Source organism: Tamandua tetradactyla, chromosome 1, assembly GCF_023851605.1.
Source record: "Tamandua tetradactyla isolate mTamTet1 chromosome 1, mTamTet1.pri, whole genome shotgun sequence".
Lineage (NCBI taxonomy): Eukaryota > Metazoa > Chordata > Mammalia > Pilosa > Myrmecophagidae > Tamandua > Tamandua tetradactyla.
Window position 1 is genome coordinate 174,151,396 of NC_135327.1, and position 15,398 is coordinate 174,166,793.

A 15,398-nucleotide genomic window follows, 5' to 3' on the forward strand; every position below is an offset into this window, starting at 1 on the left:
TTGAAACGACCTCATAAAAGAGGACATCCAAATGGCTAATAATAACATGGAAAGATACTCAACATCATTATTCTTCAGGGAAATGCAAATCAAACCCACAATGAAATATTATACACCCACCAGAGAATATAAAATTAAAAAGGCTGCAAACCCCAAATGTTGCAAAGATGTGGCATGACCTGGATCCTCTTACTTTTCTGCTGGCAGCACAAATTTGTTTAATCACTTTGGAAAACTGGCAGGAGTTATTAAACCTAAACATATGCCTATTCTATGCCCCCAAATTCTGCTACTGGGCATTTACCTGAAAGAAATGAAATAGGTGTATGCAAAAGGAACTGTATAAGAATGTTCAAAGCAATAGTGGAATAAAAAACAGCAATAAAAGAAGCCAGTGGGGCCATGTAACAACACGTATGACTCTCACTGACATTACACTGAGTGAAAGGAACTAGGAAATAACGCATATACACTGATTCTGTTTATATGAAGTTCATGTAAAACTAATCTCTGGTGATGGAAATCAGAATTGTGGTTAGTTAGTTCAGGGGTGGGAAGAGGTTAGTATGAACGGGAAGGGGCATGACGGAACTTTTTGGGTCATGCATGTATTCTATATGTTGATCTTGGTGGTATACATATGTAAAAATATTAAGCTGTACTCTTGAGATTTGTACACTTTATCACTAGAAAAAAATGTCTGCCTCAAATTTTTTTTTATTAATTAAAGAAAAAAAAGAAATTAACACAACATTTAGAAATCATTCCATTCTACATATGCAATCAGTAATTCTTAACATCATCACATAGATGCATGATCATCATTTCTTAGTACATTTGCATCGATTTAGGAAAAGAACTAGCAAAACAACAGAAAAAGATATAGAATGTTAATATAGAGAAAAAAATGAAAATAATAATAATAGTAAAAAAAAAAAAGGACACAAACAGACAAACAAAAAAACCCTATAGCTCAGATGCAGCTTCATTCAGTGTTTTAACATGATTACTTTACAATTAGGTATTATTGTGCTGTCCATTTTTGAGTTTTTGTATCTAGTCCTGTTGCACAGTCTGTATCCCTTCAGCTCCAATTACCCATTATCTTACCCTGTTTCTAAGTCCTGTTGGTCTCTGTTACCAATGACATATTCCAAGTTTATTCTCGAATGTCAGTTAACATCAGTGGGACCATACAGTATTTGTCCTTTAGTTTTTGGCTAGACTCACTCAGCATAATGTTCTCTAGGTCCATCCATGTTATTACATGCTTCATAAGTTTATTCTGTCTTAAAGCTGCATAATATTCCATCGTATGTCTATACCACAGTTTGTTTAGCCACTCGTCTGTTGATGGACATTTTGGCTGTTTCCATCTCTTTGCAATTGTAAATAACGCTGCTATAAACATTGGTGTGCAAATGTCCGTTTGTGTCTTTGCCCTTAAGTCCTTTGAGTAGATACCTAGCAATGGTATTGCTGGGTCGTACGGCAATTCTATATTCAGTTTTTTGAGGAACCACCAAACTGCCTTCCACAGTGGTTGCACCATTTGACATTCCCACCAACAGTGGATAAGTGTGCCTCTTTCTCCGCATCCTCTCCAGCACTTGTCATTTTCTGTTTTGTTGATAATGGCCATTCTGGTGGGTGTGAGATGATATCTCATTGTGGTTTTGAGTTGCATTTCTCTAATGGCCAGGGACATTGAGCATCTCTTCATGTGCCTTTTGGCCATTTGTATTTCCTCTTCTGAGAAGTGTCTGTTCAAGTCTTTTTCCCATTTTGTAATTACAAAATTACAAAAATTGGGTTGGCTGTCTTTTTGTTGTTGAGTTGGACAATCTCTTTATAAATTCTGGATACTAGACCTTTATCTGATATGTCGTTTCCAAATATTGTCTCCCATTGTGTAGGCTGTCTTTCTACTTTCTTGATGAAGTTCTTTGATGCACAAAAGTGTTTAATTTTGAGGAGCTCTCATTTATTTCTTTCTTTCTTCAGTGCTCTTGCTTTAGGTTTAAGGTCCATAAAACCACCTCCAATTGTAAGTTTCATAAGATATCTCCCTATATTTTCCTCTAATTGTTTTATGGTCTGAGACCTAATGTTTAGATCTTTGATCCATTTTGAGTTAACTTTTGTATAGGGTGTGAGATACAGGTCTTCTTTCATTCTTTTGCATATGGATATCCAGTTCTTTAGGCACCATTTATTGAAGAGATTGTTCTGTCCCAGGTGAGTTGGCTTGACTGCCTTATCAAAGATCAAATGTCCATAGATGAGAGGGTCTATATCTGAGCACTCTATTCAATTCCATCGGTCAGTATATCTATCTTTATGCCAGTACCATGCTGTTTTGACCACTGTGGCTTCATAATATGCCTTAAAGTCAGGCAGCGTGAGACCTCCAGCTTCGTTTTTTTTCCTCAAGATACTTTTAGCAATTCGGGGCACCCTGCCCTTCCAGATAAATTTGCTTATTGGTTTTTCTATTTCTGAAAAATAAGTTGTTGGGATTTTGATTGGTATTGCATTGAATCTGTAAATCAATTTAGGTAGGATTGACATCTTAACTATATTTAGTCTTCCAATCCATGAACACGGTATGCCCTTCCATCTATTTAGGTCTTCTGTGATTTCTTTTAACAGTTTTTTGTAGTTTTCTTTGTATAGGTTTTTTTGTCTCTTTAGTTAAATTTATTCCTAAGTATTTTATTCTTTTAGTTGCAATTGTAAATGGGATTCGTTTCTTGATTTCCCCCTCAGCTTGTTCATTACTAGTGTATAGAAATGCTACAGATTTTTGAATGTTGATATTATAACCTGCTGCTTTGCTGTACTCATTTATTAGCTCTAGTAGTTTTGTTGTGGATTTTTCCGGGTTTTCGACGTATAGTATCATATCATCTGCAAACAGTGATAGTTTTACTTCTTCCTTTCCAATTTTGATGCCTTGTATTTCTTTTTCTTGTCTTATTGCTCTGGCTAGAACCTCCAACACAATGTTGAATAATAGTGGTGATAATGGACATCCTTGTCTTATTCCTGATCTTAGGGGGAAATTTTTCAATTTTTCCCCATTGAGGATGATATTAGCTGTGGGTTTTTCATATATTCCCTTTATCATTTTAAGGAAGTTCCCTTGTATTCCTATCTTTTGAAGTGTTTTCAACAGGAAAGGATGTTGAATCTTGTCAAATGCCTTCTCTGCATCAATTGAGATGATCATGTGATTTTTCTGCTTTGATTTGTTGATATGGTGTATTACATTAATTGATTTTCTTATGTTGAACCATCCTTGCATACCTGGGATGAATCCTACTTGGTCATGATGTATAATTCTTTTAATGTGTTGCTGGATTCGATTTGCTAGAATTTTATTGAGGATTTTTGCATCTCTATTCATTAGAGAGATTGGTCTGTAGTTTTCTTTTTTTGTAATATCTTTGCCTGGTTTTGGTATGAGGGTGATGTTGGCTTCATAGAATGAATTAGGTAGCTTTCCCTCCACTTCAATTTTTTTGAAGAGTTTGAGGAGAGTTGGTACTAATTCTTTCTGGAATGTTTGGTAGAATTTACTTGTGAAGCCATCTGGTCCTGGACTTTTCTTTTTGGGAAGCTTTTGAATGACTGATTCAATTTCTTTACTTGTGATTGGTTTGTTGAGGTCATCTATTTCTTCTTGAGTCAAAGTTGGTTGTTCATGTCTTTCCAGGAACCCGTCCATTTCATCTAAATTGTTGTATTTATTAGTGTAAAGTTGTTCATAGTATCCTGTTATTACCTCCTTTATTTCTGTGAGGTCAGTAGTTATGTCTCCTCTTCCATTTCTGATCTTATTTATTTGCATCCTCTCTCTTCTTCTTTTTGTCAATCTTGCTAAGGGCCCATGAATCTTATTGATTTTCTCATAGAACCAACTTCTACTTGGTCTTATTGATTTTCTCTATTGTTTTCATGTTTTCAATTTCATCTATTTCTGCTCTAATCTTTGTTATTTCTTTTTTTTTGCTTGCTTTGGGGTTAGTTTGCTGTTCTTTCTCCATTCTTCCAAGTGGACAGTTAATTCCTGCATTTTTGTCTTTTCTTCTTTTCTGATATAGGCATTTAGGGCAATAAATTTCCCTCTTAGCACTGCCTTTGCTGCGTCCCATAGGTTTTGATATGTTGTGTTTTCGTTTTCATTTGCCTCGAGGTATTTACTAATTTCTCTTGCAATTTCTTCCTTGACCCACCCGTTGTTTAAGAGTGTGTTGTTGAGCCCCCACGCATTTGTGAATTTTCTGGCACTCCGCCTATTATTGATTTCCAACTTCATTCCTTTATGATCTGAGAAAGTGTTGTGTATGATTTCAATCTTTTTAAATTTGTTAAGACTTGCTTTGTGACCCAGCATATGGTCTATCTTTGAGAATGGTCCATGAGCACTTGAGAAAAAGGTGTATCCTGCTGTTGTGGGATATAATGTCCTATAAATGTCTGTTAAGTCTAGCTCATTTATTGTAATATTCAAATTCTCTATTTCTTTATTGATCCTCTGTCTAGATGTTCTGTCCATTGATGAGAGTGGTGAATTGAAGTCTCCAACTATTATGGTATATGTGTCTATTTCCCTTTTCAGTGTTTGCAGTGTATTCCTCACATATTTTGGGGCATTCTGGTTTGGTGCATAAATATTTATGATTGTTATTTCTTCTTGTTTAATTGTTCCTTTTATTAGTAGATAGTGTCCTTCTTTGTCTCTTTTAACTGTTTTACATTTGAAGTCTAACTTGTTGGCTATTAGTGTAGATACTCCTGCTCTTTTCTGGTTGTTATTTGCATGAAATATCTTTTCCCAACCTTTCACTTTCAACCTATGTTTATCTTTGGGTCTAAGATGTGTTTCCTGTAGACAGCATATAGAAGGATCCTGTTTTTTAATCCATTCTGCCAGTCTATGTCTTTTGATTGGGGAATTCAGTCCATTAACATTTAGTGTTATTACTGTTTGGATAATATTTTCCTCTACCATTTTGCCTTTTGTATTATATATATCATATCTGATTTTCCTTCTTTCTACACTCTTCTCCATACCTCTCTCCTCTGTCTTTTTGTAGTATTTCTTGCAGAGCTGGTCTCTTGGTCACAAATTCTCTCAGTGACTTTTTGTCTGAGAATGTTTTAATTTCTCCCTCATTTTTGAAGGATAATTTTGCTGGATATAGGAGTCTTGGTTGGCAGTTTTTCTCTTTTAGGAATTTAAATATATCATCCCACTGTCTTCTAGCTTCCATGGTTTCTGTTGAGAAATCTACACATAGTCTTATTGGGTTTCCCATGTATGTGATGGATTGCTTTTCTCTTGCTGCTTTCAAGATCCTCTCTTTCTCTTTGACCTCTGACATTCTAACTAGTAGGTGTCTTGGAGAACGCCTATTTGGGTCTATTCTCTTTGGGGTGCGCTGCACTTCTTGGATCTGTAATTTTAGGTCTTTCATAAGAGTTGGGAAATTTTCAGTGATAATTTCTTCCATTAGTTTTTCTCCTCCTTTTCCCTTCTCTTCTCCTCCTGGGACACCCACAACACGTATATTTGTGCGCTTCATATTGTCATTCAGTTCCCTGATCCCCTGTTCAAATTTTTCCATTCTTTTCCTATAGTTTCTGTTTCTTTTTGGAATTCAGATGTTCCATCCTCCAATTCACTAATTCTATCTTCTGTCTCTTTAAATCTACCATTGTAGGTGTCCATGGTTTTTTCCAGCTTTTCTACTTTGTCCTTCACTCCCATAAGTTCTGTGATTTGTTTTTTCAGTTTTTCTATTTCTTCTTTTTGTTCAGCCCATGTCTTCTTCATGTCCTCCCTCAATTTATTGATTTGGTTTTTGAAGAGCTTTTCCATTTCTGTTCGTATATTCAGCATTAGTTGTCTCAGCTCCTGTATCTCATTTGAACTATTGGTTTGTTCCTTTGACTGGGCCATATCTTCAATTTTCCGAGCGTGATCCGTTATTTTCTGCTGGTGTCTGGGCATTTGATCAGATTTCCCTGGGTGTGGGACCCGGCTGGTTGAAAGGTTTTTCTGTGAAATCTCTGGGCTCTGTTTTTCTTATCCTGCCCAGTAGGTGGCGCTCGTGGCGCTCATCTGTCTGCGGTTCCCACCAGTAAAAGATGCTGTGGCTCCTTTAACTTTGGAAAACTCTCGCTGTATGGGGGGTCGCCAGCCGAAGCGGCTTGGGGAAGTGCCAAGCCGAATCTCCTAGCTGGCCCGGGGATCCACGCGTGGGGAGGGTAGCCGGTCTCCGCGGCTTGGGGGAGCACTTGTCCAAATTTCCCAGCCGGTCCGGCGCGCCAAGCATGGCGGGGGGGGCGCCGGCCTCTGCGACTTGGGGAAGTGTCTATCCACCGTTCCCAGCCGGACCGGGAAGCCACGTGTTTGGAAGGGACCCCGGTCACCGTTCTCCGCGGCTTGGGGTCTCCAATCCAATTCTCCCAGCTGGTCCGGGGGGCCGCACATGGGGGGGGGGGGTCGCCAGCCACCATGGCTTGAGGGGACCGCCTGTCCAATTCTCCCAGCCAGCCTGGGAAGGAGGGAGGGAGGGACTCCGGCCGCCTTCCGCCCCGGCCCGGGGAAGCCCGCGCCCCTTGGCGATCTCACCGGAGCGGGTTCTCCCAGCCAGTCAGCCGTTCCAGAATGGGGTACGCTGTCTTCTTGGTCTCTGTCGTGGCTCCGGGAGCTGTTCTGTATCGTTTCTACTTCTCTAGTAGCTGTTCTGGAGGAGGAACTAAGACCCGTGCATCTTACTAAGCCGCCATCTTCTCCAGAAGTTGCCTCAAATTTTTAAAATGGGAATGAAGCTCAGAGGCCAGGTAGAAATAAACCCATGTCAGCTGTCCATCCAGGTCATGTGAACAGTAACCTTTCCTCTAATTAGAAGTTATGGAGAAAATGTCAAGGATATTTGATGTGTCGTGGGCATTGCAGACTCATTCGGATACCTCTGTGCCATCAGATCTCATGCCGGGATCCAGCGTGGATAGGCAACTTCTCAGGGCTGGATACTCAATGCCCAGATTCCTAACCATTAGGAGCACTTCTGGGCATGGCAAGGTCTCTGCAGCTGCTTCTCTCACACACTTTTGTTCAAGTTCAAGTTCAGGCCTTTCTGTGGGTTGTCAAGTATCCCCCATGAAGCCCCACCCTCCACCCTTTGGGCATCCTAGGGTCTTTGATAAGTCAGGGTCTGTTGCTGTCTGCCTTTGGCAATTTTTAGAGACATTGAGCAAAACAGTCTAATTGTAGTTTCCATAGTTACCAGCCACCACTGAAGAGAACATGAACAGATCTTAAAGGGAAAAGCCAGACACAGGCAGAAGTCAGAAAGGGAGGGAGGGAGGAAAGGAGAATGCTGGGCCCCAGGTGGGGTCTGGAGAGTATGGCCCCACTACTCTACATAGCTGGAGCTGTTAGTTAGTGTCTCTATCCCAGGGGCTGAGGCCCTTGGGAACGGGTGATGGCACATCACCTTTGTCACTTCCCATGAAGGGCACCAAGGTTGGCTGACAAGCTGTCCTTCAACACAGCTGGTAGATTGGATTATTGTTCAGGGGTCCCGCTCTCTGGCCCTATCCCAGCACCAGCTCTAGGAGACTCATCTTCCTTCTCTACCATGAAACCCTTGAGTTTCCACTCAAAGCAAAGTTGGCCTTTAAGGGAAAGATACCAGGAAAGTTCCTTTCCCAGTTCCACCACCCTCCACGCTCAAGCTTAGGGCTGGCACTTCTCCATGCAAGCTTCTGTTTCTCTTGTCGTCTATTGAGTCAATGCTGTAGACCATCTGACTGACTGCCTCCCTTGTTCATCCATTTGCCCATTTTTTCATTCAACAAACATTTCTAGAGCACTGCTTTGGTGTCAGACAGGCACTGTTCCAGATGCTGAAGATAAAGTAGAGACCAAACCAGCCAAAGTCCCTGTCTTCATAAAGCTTATATTCTAGTGGGAGGGACAGAAAATAAAAGCATACATTTAAACTATGATGTCACGTAATGGTTCATTCCATTTGCCAGGAGGGGCTTTGGTAATGGGGGGGAACATTCACACCAGTCTGAAGGGATTTGAAGGGTGAAAACACAGCTACAGAGAGCAGATTGGGCCTGGCTATGTGACTCACAGGATCTGTAGAGAGCTCGTGGAGCACAAAAGACATGGAGCTACAGAAATCAAAGCTTTGTAAGTACCTCCTGGCTCACATCTGCATGCCCCTGAGCCCCAGAGACGCCCTTCAGACCCGTTTGATTTCAGCTGTGACTTGGGCTTCCAGATGAGTCCAGATGAGTCCAGATGACTTAGGGCAGATGTCACCTCATTTTATGGAGATGCAAGCTGGCTGTGGGGGTGAAGCACAGCCAGGAGCCAGAGCTGGGACTGCAACTACGAGACAGCACCGCTGCTGTTCTTTGGCTCTGAGGGAGGAAACTGGAAGCCAAGAGAAGGAACCATGTTTCTTTATGAAAACATTTGGATTATGTGGAATGAGAAGCAGTCCCACCTTGGAATTATAGGCTTGCAAATCACTGGGGAGAAAAGGGGCCCAGGGGACAGGGGAGATGTGGCATGTGAGTTTATGATCTCTCCAGAAGCCCTTGATGGAATTATAGCCTCATAACTCACTGGGGCCTGCTTTTCCCTCCAGCCTGGCCTTGGCTCTTTCTCAGGGCCCTCTGGATGGTCAGTCAGGAGCCAGCAATGAGGCGCTTTGCTTGGCAGAGATCTAAAGCTAGCCTCGTTTGTAGAGTGAGGGGAGGTGGCCATCAAGACTGCTTGTGAGTTGAGTGCTGGCAGCTGGGCCAGCTTTTAGGGATTCTGTGGGGCTGTGTAGAAGGAGAGGCAAGCCAAGCCACAGGGCTCTGTTGCCCAAACCCCAAGTGAAAGGGGTCCTATGGGGTTCACGGAGGCAGTCACGTTCTGCAAGTTGATGCAGAGTCCGTTTGGCCCTTCCTTTGGATGGGGGGAGTGACATGAAGGTGACTTGCTTCTTCTCCCTTATTCAGGGCCCTGACCCAATTGGCCCTTTATGATGTGGTGAGCACCAGCCTCTCGTCAGGTAGCAAATACACACCCAGGACCTCAGAAAAGCTCACACACCAGGCTGAGGAGGTCAGAGCGTTTGCCAAGGGATATGACACTGATTGTATTTTAGCCAAGAAGATGTGCCTGTGGAGGAGGAGGGGGTGGTTATGCACCCACCCCACAGCTCCAACTGTGGCCTCCCTCACATCCAGGGTGAAAACAGGCCACGGGGAGCAGGCTTCCACTGGCACTGTTAGAAATGGCTCCTCCCATCTAGTGCTTACTATGTACACATCACATCAGGCATTGTGCACATAATCACACTTACTTTCCACAACTTTCTCCCAAATTAGCTCCATTTCATGGGTGACAGAACTGAGGCTTTGAGCTGGTAAATTAATTTGTCTAAAGTCACACAGAGCTAAGAATGGTATTGGAGATTTGAACCCAGATCCCTCTATCACTACTGTGCCATCCTACCAGGAAGCCCTCCCAGTGGCCCTTTTTTGAGGTGGCCAATCCCTAACCTTTTAGCTAAATCCCCATTCAATTCTATCCCTCTCTCCCTGCTCTAACTCACAAGTGTAACCCAGTGTATACCTTGTTTATTTTCTTTGCTATAGCCTTTGCATTTCCAATGCTATTGTGATAATCAATCCATCCATGAAGGAAAGTATATCTTTATTTAGTGCTTATTGTAATGAAGCATCATCTTTAAGAGCAGAGGCTTTGGAATCAGAGAAACCTGAGTTCACATCCCAGGTCTGTCATTGCCATTTGTCTGACTGATCATGCTAAGTGCTTTGAGTCTCAATGTACTCATCTATAAAGTGGGTATAGGAATGATATCTACTGCATAGCACTGAGTCCTGAAGATTTAAAAAGGTAATGTATATAAATATATCAGCTCACTTTTTGAGGTCATCTCTCTGAGGAAGTCCTTTGGGGTCTGCGAGGTGACGACCCTCTGTCACAGCATTCAATCAGGATTACAGTCCCCGCAACACTTGCATTCTCTTCTTTATTCCCTTCAAACATTTTATCAGCACTCTATTTTCCCAAGGGCCTGATTTTTCTTTTAATTGATAAGCTATGGGAGACTAAGATCATTTAGAAAGCCTTCTCTTCAAGATCAGTTTGGTTTTAGTAGATGATCTTTTCTGAGGACCTAATTTTCTGGCCCAGTGCTTTAGGGTAAACAATATACAGTCACCTAATTACTTTGTATCCAGCACTGGGTTCAGAATAAAAGAAATATTAAGACCTGGGCTATTACTGAGTTGAAGAGACAGGACATAAAAATATTAAATTAGTACAAAATAAAATTATAGCTGTCAGCATTGATTCTGTTAAAATAAAGTGCTGAATGGTGCATTACAGGCAATTAAAGGCTACAGCCATTCATGATAAGGGGCTAATTGTGTGGTGCACACAAGAAATGCAAACAAGAAGTGCAAAAGGTTAAATAACAACAAGTGCCTGGGAAGTCCTCGGTGATTCTGATGAGTCACAGAGCCGGTGGGTACATCTAATCCACACATCATCAGCCATACCTGAGTGTTGCTTTGATGTTCTTTGCTTATTCCACATACGCCATAACTTTCAGAATGTAATAAGAACTTGGTTTTGGGTGTGGATAATGGAAAGGAGGCGGGGGGAAAGGTAACAACTGTAGGTAACAAAAGTAAAGAAACATGAAGAGGTAGCAGAGAATTGATGGCTTATACCAAGAAAATATTATGGCGAAATGACTTTATTCTTGCTTTTACAGGATGATTAAGGGTTTAAAGGATTATATGTTGTGTTGGACTTTCCTGTGTCTGCTCTCCATCCCCTCCCCACATCCTCTTGGCCCACCTTTACACCTGGTGCAGCAGCCAGGCGCATGCAGAAAGCATAGCCTGGCAGCACCTGCTTTAGTGACACTGCACACCCCTTGTCTTCTGTTCCCAGGCTTCTCTGCTTCTACCACTTGGGTCACTGGCGGGAATGATCCACTCAGCCATTCCAACACATTTGCGAACCTGGAGCCCATAGGGCAACCTTTGACCAGTGGGTGATAAGAGTCAGTTGATATATTCTCAGGTGCATTCTAGAGTTTCTAGAGGGCCCAAGGTGGATTGAGACCCAGCTGCCCACAGTGGGTACTAGCTTGATAACACACCTTGAGTTGGCTTGCCTTCACTTCCCTACGCCTCACTCCTGTTCTTTGGGAGACCATGTCCCAAAATAAACCACTTCTCACAAGACCTTATTTCTGGTTCTGCATTTGGGACAAACTCAGGCGATGGCACTTAGAATTTTCAGTTATCCATGTCTACACTTTATTGGGAAGCTATATCTTATATTTTTGAGGGTTTAGACGGTTGAGAAACTCTTGCATTGATGTCATTCATTTAACAGCTTTTTCTTTTTTTTTGACTGGAAAAGCATTTTCTTTATTTCCTTAGCTCCTGGCATTCAAGGAAAGCTCAGTCATGACGCTAGCTGGATTAAAGTTTAAGGAACAGATGCCTCAGAGTCTAAGTTCCAGGGATACACTAAAACATCAATATATCCAGGTTTCAACAAAAGATTCCAAAACATACAAAGACAGAAGAAGTGATGGCGCGGGAGAAGGAGAAGATTGGAGCTTTAGAAGCCATCGAGGAAGACTGGACCTGGGACGTTCCAGACCCAAACTTTAAAATGAGGCCAAACCGGATTAGGGCCAAGGGTGGCTGCAAACAGCCTAAGCCAGGAGAGAGGTGTGGAAAGATTCTTCCCACAGCCGTCAGAAAGAGCAGTCCCCGACAGCACTGTGATTTTGGACTGCTGGCCTCCAGAACTAGGAGACAATAATTTTCAGTTGTTTTAAAACATCTAGATTTTGGTACTTTGTTACAGTGGCCCTAGGGAACTGAAGCAACAACAGAATGTAATTTAATGAGCCGTTTACCAGATGCTGGAATGGGGGAGAAATGGCTATAAAAGACAATATTTGGACAATTGATGAAATTTTAATGTTTGTCAGATAATATTATTATACCAAGGTTAAGTTTCCTGAATTTGAGCAATCGTCCTCTGGTTATGTCCTCGTTCTTAGGAAATACATAATGTTTGGGGTAGACAAAGTCACCAACTACTTTCGTACTGTTAACAGCATTTTTAAAGCAACTAGTACATGCTGAGCACTGTACCATGGTGCCATGAGAGAGATCACATGTGACTTCTTCTATGAGAAGCCCGTTGCTCAGTAATAAAAGCTATCATCCATGGAGAATTTACAGGTTGTCAGCCCCATTCTCTGTGCTTTGTCATTCTTGCCTCACTTGATTCTCACAAGAACTCCATGAGGAAGGCATTAATTTTCTCATCTTTATGGATAAGGAAATGAAGATACAGAAATGGTTAGGAACTTGCTCAAGGTAATGGCGGTGGGCAGTGATGGGCTGGTTTGAAGCAGGCCATGGTCATCATTAGCACCCTGTCCTTTCAGGTGAGGAAACATGATATTTGCCATAGTGGGGAATATGCTCCTAGTCAATGGGGCCTAGAACATACCCCGAGTGCCCTGCTCCTTCCCCTTCCAGACCCCTCTGCTTCCTTTCCCTCCAGTCTCTGCTATGCATCACTAGAGTTTAGAAAGGCTTAAACAGGGAACAATGGGGGAACTCAGAAGGCAGGGTAGGGGAAAGCCTTCATCTGTACTGTGATGTAGAGAGCACTGGTGGGGGAGAAGGGCCCCCCTTCTTTTGGGGGAGGAAGCATAGGTTTACTCCCTTCGTGTATCTTAGGAGGATTATCAGGCCTTTATTAGAATCAGGCAGCAACAAGTGTTGCTGAGAAGCTATCATTTGTGGCTTCCAAAAGGCAGCTGCCACCTTGAGCAAGGACCTGCACTGAATTCATGGTCTGTGCGTCTAGTAAGGATTTTTCTCCTATGCAGATAAGTTAATCATTGAACAAAATCAAAGTATATAAAAAATTATAGGGTTAAAAAAACACCAAAAACATGGTCAGATTCATCCAGTAACTACAGCTTCTCCTGAGGGCAATGGGGGCAGCAAATGCTGTGGCTTCCACCTGGGCCTGAAGACGTTTTCTCACAAAAGCAGGCAGGTTGGGAACCCCACTGACCACCGTGTCCTGGGTTTTGCGGTGCTATTCCTTATCCTCCTTGTTTCTCTTTCCCAATATTTTCCTCCCCTCCCACTTGTCTCTCTCCCATTCTCTCTTGGCTTGCGCCTTCCTTCTTTTCCCCATCTCTCTTTTTCTTAGTCTTCCCCTTCTTTCCTCTTCTGTGCCAATTACAGCTCAGGAAAATTGGGAACTTCCACAAAATGACCCACATTGAGAGTGAATGGCTAATAATGTCTTTATAAAAAGAGACTTAGTCCAAAAGAACAGTTCTCTGTAGGAAAGAGGAGAGATGTCATCCATCAGTTAATAAGCGGCTACCCTGTTAACCTCAGGTTAAATTTCTTGTACTCTGTAACAATGAGGATTGTGTAGGCTATATTGCAGTAACAAAATAGTCCTGTAAACCCCAGTGACCTACACAACAAAGTTATATCATACTCATGCTACATAATGACCGGTGTCATCTGGTAGCTCTGCTCCATGGCATGCTCAGTCTGGGGTCCAGGCTGACGTAGTAGCCTCTCTCTGGAGCATGGCAGGTGACTCACAAGTGCATGCATTCTATTGGCCCAAAGTCATTTGGTTGGCCATACTTTAGTTTACTGGGCTGGTAAACTGTAATGCTCATTCAGGGAGTAGATACTGATGAACAGTACTACAATTGACCAGGTAGCCACAGGCACAGGTGCAACTTCTTAGACCAGCCTTCAGCTCAAGTAGAGACTCCCAGCAAGGCCACTGGCACCAGGTCAGGGTTCAAGGTGGAAATTTTATTAAAACAAAAGCGGGATAGGTTTGATGCAGCAGTACCCTATCCCTGCCTCCAGTTACCCTGCTCAGTTAGAAGCAGCCCTGCTAACTCTGGTAAAAGTTTTGACTATGATACCCACTTTTCACTTGCAAAAGATAGCCACTAGCTGCAACTCAAGGAATTAGTTTCATGAAGATAAAATATTCATGGGAGAGTGTGTGTGTCCTAATATGGAGAAATAATGAAGGGCGTGTAAGTCACAGTAGGGAAGAAAACCTAGAGACCAACTTGTAGCTGATTGTTTTCTCCAAGTCCTCATTTCTCCATCCCTCCCTCCACCCATTCGTGATTTATCAAGCGCTTCCTCTGTGCTGGACTGTGGGCTAAGCTTGGGTCATATAAATTCAGCTAAGACATGGACCCTGCCTTCAATGGTCTCGCAGTCTAATGCCCAAATGAATGTATATATTTTGATAAGGAGTTAGGTATTACTTATTGTTAAATAATGGTCCATTCTAAATGTGTTACTGAGGCTCCAGGACCAACCCCCTTTTCCTTTATACAATATCACTTTTATGACTAATAATAGTATTGCATCACCCTTCATGGTGAGTCTTTATGAGTCTTTTCCACTCACCGTAGTTTAAATGGTGTGTACCACAATCTGCTGGCCTTTATAGTGCAGCTAGCAGCATCTTCACTCTGGAAATGGAAACAAAAGCACAAAGTGCTCTGTTTCAGGTCACTGTGGTTGGTTGTGATAAAGGATGCCATCATCTGGGTAAAGAAGACTGAGAACCCGGCAGGAGCTTGATAGTATATGGAATTCAGAATCTGAACGTTCAGAGTTATCCTGATTACAAGGACAAGCCATTGTCCTCATTGCATCCTGCCTCGCTATTTAGAAGAGAAAAACATCTCCTTCCTGTTTCTGAATTATGCTTTTCTTAAGGGTCTGATCTATTGAAAAAAAAATACTCTGGTTGATTTCAATCCATTTTGTTTGTGCTGGGTTCTGCGGTCACCAATTCTTGCTTTCCTGTGTGGCTGTCTCTGTCTATTTCCATGGTGGTCCCCAAGGTTGAGGGGATTTCCTCATGCATTGGCTGTGCTGGCTGTGTCTCACAGATGCTTCTGCCTTGTTGCTGAGTGGTGTTTCCTCCTTCAGGGCCCCCTTATGTTTAGAAGGAATCTCGTCCAGCTGAAGCAGCAGCAGGAGGATGGGAGAGTGGTAAGGGCAGAGGGCACACTGGGTTCTTTGTGGGCCTTCCCTCCAAGTCACATCCTGGCCTTTCTCTCTATGGCCCCCCAGAAGGTCCGTCCTCAGAGAAGACCTTCGGGGACTTGGCTTTGATGTCTGAAGGGGCCTGAGAGTTGGCACACGTGGGGGGGGGGGGGGTCAGCAGGCGACAGAGAGGATAGAATTTGCCTGAAGTTTTATCGGCTTGTTGGGAGTCTTCAGAGTCC

The 15,398-nt window shown here is 42.6% G+C and overlaps 1 long non-coding RNA gene across 7 annotated transcripts in view; it reads left to right on the forward strand.

The window, feature by feature from the left end:
• Positions 1 to 7,877: 7,877 nt before the first annotated feature.
• The window catches only part of LOC143662247 (uncharacterized), a 33,685-nt gene continuing 26,164 nt past the window's right edge, over positions 7,878 to 15,398 (forward strand). For 2 of the 7 annotated variants that reach the window (XR_013165291.1, XR_013165314.1), the window contains exon 1: positions 8,025 to 8,218. This is a non-coding gene — a long non-coding RNA (uncharacterized LOC143662247). Of the gene's footprint in view, positions 8,219 to 15,398 lie in introns of all 7 variants that reach the window. The other 5 variants (XR_013165242.1, XR_013165249.1, XR_013165297.1 and 2 more) reach the window with 4 other exon arrangements.